A 4,755-nucleotide genomic window follows, 5' to 3' on the forward strand; every position below is an offset into this window, starting at 1 on the left:
AAATATGTAAGGAACCTCCACGTCGGTAGGTACACAGTCTTCGACTCCTGCCAGGAATCCACCGTATACCCGGCAAGACATATCCCGAGACTGGACTCTCCTTCACCCAGTCGAGAGAGAATTTGATCAATTGCGTTGAGAGACCAGCTGACCAGATCCATATTCCTTAAATTTAGGAAAATATGTAAAAAGAGGCTTTGAAAAAACAAGCAGGGCAGGGGGGGGGCGCACGAGGAGACAGAGAGAACAATACGTCCGCCTTCAACCAGGGCAAAAAAAAAAAAAAAAGCAGTCAAGAGGATGTGTGGATTCGGCACTTCTGCAGGCCAATCCTGCACAACCTGATTAATTGAGCGTAAGTCATGAACAAGGCGATACTTTGACTTATCTGCTTTTAAAACTGGAAAAATTGGAGTGTTACATTGAATTTTAGTTTCCTCTCTTTGCAATCTGATGTCTCCGTGCCAGTAAAATTTAACTTCATGTGGCTGCACATACATTTGCAGATCCAGACCTTCTTTATCAACATACACCCCCTGAGAGTAACACCAGATTTTCATTTTCAAATTACACAGAGCATCCCGTCCGAGTAAATTAAGTGGTGTTTGGTTAGAGACTAAAATTGGAATATTTATTTCATTTTCATCAGTTGCCAATCGTACAGGAGCTGTCATTTGAATAAGTTGTTTAGTACCCGAGACCCCTACCGTTGATATTGTGACTAGCAGAGGGAGATCTTTTTAAAAGTTTTGTAAAAGATGCACCAGAACACAAACTGAATCGCACACAGAATTTTATGAACAATTTTCCTAAAATATTCCTCTTTTTAATAACATGGCTTCAGGCCTACTACTTGGTCCCTGAAAGGAAAAGGGGACATATTGAGTGATGACAATTATTCCAAAAAATTAAACAAAACATGCAATGCAAAAAAAGAAATAAATTAACAAATCAGAACAAAGCAAACAAATTAGTAATTTCAACAACACACAACAAATATCAACTATAAAAAAAAACAAAAAACACTTCAAACAATGGAACAAACTGTCATTATCCAATTCCAAATGCCTTTTAACAGGGCCAAAGGAGTCACGCCCCACCCGCACAGCCTGCCCAAACAGGAACAAGTTTAGTTGAGAGCGGCCCACACAAACACCGGCAGAACAAGGCAGCAGAGTGTCCAAAGCGCTACAGCTCCCAAACAATGCAATCAGGTGCCTGAAACAGAATACCCATTACAGTAGATTCAGGTAATAATTAATTAAAATCCAAATAGGTAGCTTACCCATGAGCAGAAACACAACCTGTCTTCTCCGGAGACTGCTTCTTTGCAGTACTGCATAATTGCGGCAGAGTGTTTCTTATTCAAGCTGGAGATTCTGTGTTTATAAAGACACCACTTCTATTTTGAATTAAATCATCTTGATTTGTTTCAGTGTCTTTTTGCTCATTTCAATATTGAAAATCACCCACAACATTTAATGCTCCAGCAAGTGAAGGATACAATCCTGCTGGTTTTAGAAGATCATCTGTGTTCTTTATTTTTTGTTTTAACTATGCCAATTTCCTACTTAAATTATTTCTGTACTTTTGTCCTTCCTCTTTGAAAAGTTTTAAAAGTCAGTCAGTTCAAGTTCTCTTTTTTCCTTTCTCTTTTTGTTTTTATCCTTAGCTTTGTGATCTATGATTCTAGTCTCCATTTGTTCACAGAGAGCCAAGTCAAAGCTTCCATTCTCGGGCCATGGTGAAACAACTCGTTGTGTGCGTTTATTCCATTTTTCCAAGAAAAAGAGAAAGAGAAAAAAAAGGGGAGGTTTCCTGTGTGTGTGTGTGCGTGCGTGTGTACGGGGTGGTGTATATGTGTGTGGGGTGGGGGGGGTGGGGGGGTATGTGTAGCAGAGACGCAGAGAGACTGACTGCATATATATGTGTATGTATATATATATATTCACACACACACAAAAACATGGACATACATCCACATGTACATAGATAAAAATACATTGAAATACATATGAAAATACATTGCAAATGCAAAAAGTCAAAAATAATATTAAAAGTTACAATATATAACTATAAACATATATATTCACACATACACACCCACATACATACATACATACATACATACATACATACATACATACATACATACATACATACATACATACATACATACATACATACATACGGTGTGTTTGTGTTATGTGGGTGCATGTGTGCTAGTTAGCCACCTGGAGATACACAGTTTAAAAAGTGCTGTGAACAGTAGAAGGCCTGCCATCTACAGCACCCAAGAGCAGACAAATGTTTTTCATTTATAAAAAAAGTCAAATAGAGAGGAGGACATCGCCACAGAGAATGGAATGAAGAAATGAGGAGCTTATTTTTAGCAAAGATGCACTCTGTCATTAAACGTATGAGCTGTCTACAGGCCTGACAGCCTGAGATCAGCTTGTGATTCAGAGCAGTTTGTTATTGATGAAAAAATGCAAACAATCCATGTGTAATTAAACAAATGTCATATTCTGAACCTGCTGTTGATTAGTTTACTCTGGTGTGGGAGTTCATAAACGATACCTTGAAGCACGCTCACATTTTTAATGAGTTAACATCGAGTTTGCAACGTTAGTTCTCTCTTGCCAGTGTTATTGACTTGCAGTATTGTGTGCTGATGTCATGACAATCATCTAGGGGTAATCAGTTCTCACCATTCCACATTCCCAACTCGGTTGTTATGCATGCCCTTTTGTCGGCCATGATGGTTCTTATGATCATCAGAATTCAAATCTGAAGACTTTTCATCTGATTCCAGAGATCCAGCCATTGGTTCAGGTTCATACTGGTATGGTTGTATATCCATTAGTCCAGCGGTCCCCAACCTTTTTAGCTCCACAGACCGGTTCATTATCAGACAGTATTTTCATAAGAAGAAGAAAATTTACAACAAAAACAGAGCAACTGAAAGCCAGAAAGACGACAGACTGAACACGTGGCGCAGAGAAGAGAACTTGTACTTTAAAATAAGCGCTAAGGTTCTTTGAACTCATTGAGATTTTTGGGTTTTGTTCACTATACATCTCATTCTCCGGTGAGTTTGTTGTTTCTGTTTTCACTGATATTTTAACGGGATTTATGCATTCTTTTAAGTCTCAAGTTATTTGGGAGTTTTATGATTGTGAATTTGTAAACCTTATGACAAAATGTGGTTGAAATGAGCTTCCTAAAAAAAAAAAAAACAATCATAGAAGAAGAAAAAAAACAATATCTGATTGTGACACATTGTTAATTCAGGAAGAAAATAAGTATTTTTGAAACTGAAGCTCAATAGCTCATTGTTTTTTGCAGGCTATGTATTTCTTTTTGTAAGTTGTAACTAGATTTACCCTGTTTATTCAGGTTGGTTTTTATTTCGTCGTGAAATATTACGAGAGCCAGTTGCTGGACTGCTGGCCAGGAACTGAAAGGTGGATTCAGTGCAGCTCTTTTCCAAGAGATGTCTTGCTCCATCCAGGAGGGCTGCCAATGAGGATTCTACTCATTGCACAGATAAGCACTGAACTTTTCTCCTATCGAGGGCCACACCAAAGGAGAAGAACCCCCCCCCCCACACACACACACACACACACACACACACACACACTACACAGATAGTTCTTCCATTTTTTTCTCAGAGCTCTGAATTAAGTTTTTTATATTTTTTTTCCATCACAATACTAAACCTTTTTTTGTCCTTTTCTTACCAAACCGGATTTGTTTGGTAGAGGTGCAACTGAACGACCAACATAAAAAAAAATAAAAGGGACAATATGGAAATCGAACTGATTGACTGAACGGGGGTTATGTTACTTCAATTCAATTCAATTCAAAAATACTTTATTTATCCCAAAGGGAAATTAAATGTTGCTGTAGCTCATAATCCTGGTTTTATTAAAGAGTTGCTATAGATGATGATTACTGTAGGCAGGAAGGATCTCTCGTAGTGGTCTGTCCCGATGTGTTCTCGGTCCTGGTGTCCTCAAAGAGCCCCACCAGATGAGCTTCGCTGGCCTCCTGCAGAGCCATGATGGCCGAGCTCTGGAAACACAGGTCGGTCTTGAAGTCCTGGGTGATCTTCCAGACCAGGCACTAGGAGGGGAACTTCCAGATGAGCAGCTCGATGGACTTCTGGTAGTGGTGGATCTCCCTGAGAGTCACGGTACCGGGCCTGTAGCGGTGAGGCTTCTTCACTCCACCAGTGGCTGGAGTGCTCCTGCGGGCAGCTTTGGTAGTGAGCTGCTTCCTGGGAGCTTTACCTCCAGTGGATTTATGGGCAGTCTTCTTGGTTCTGGCTATGACTGGACTTCAGGGTTCTCCATGTTTAACACTGAAGAGTAAAAGATGTTAATCAACTGCTCCCGATTGTGGAAAAAAAGCCACCTTGTTGTAATGGTTGTTATGGTCATAACAACCATAACAAGTTTCAGTGCAAACTTTCAGATATCATTGATTACATTGCCCCCATTAAAGTGAAATTTGTGACTGGTAGGAAGAAATCTCCATGGAGAAATGCACAAACAGTTCAATCTGCAAGACAACTCTGCCGTAGGGCTGAACAAAAATGGTGTAAGGCTCAACTGCACGTTTATTATGACATCTACAAAGAAAGACTACGTAACTATCACACAACACTAAAACATGCAAGGGAGGCTTTCTTTGCAGATGTCATAAACAAAACCACTAACAATGCTCAAGCTTTATTTGCTACTGTTGACA

General features: G+C 39.5%; 1 pseudogene; it reads right to left on the bottom strand.

The window, feature by feature from the left end:
• Positions 1-4,014: 4,014 nt before the first annotated feature.
• Positions 4,015-4,755, bottom strand: part of LOC119617799 — a 15,680-nt pseudogene continuing 14,939 nt past the window's right edge.

The sequence above is a fragment of the Kryptolebias marmoratus genome, linkage group LG16 (genome assembly GCF_001649575.2).
Source record: "Kryptolebias marmoratus isolate JLee-2015 linkage group LG16, ASM164957v2, whole genome shotgun sequence".
Lineage (NCBI taxonomy): Eukaryota > Metazoa > Chordata > Actinopteri > Cyprinodontiformes > Rivulidae > Kryptolebias > Kryptolebias marmoratus.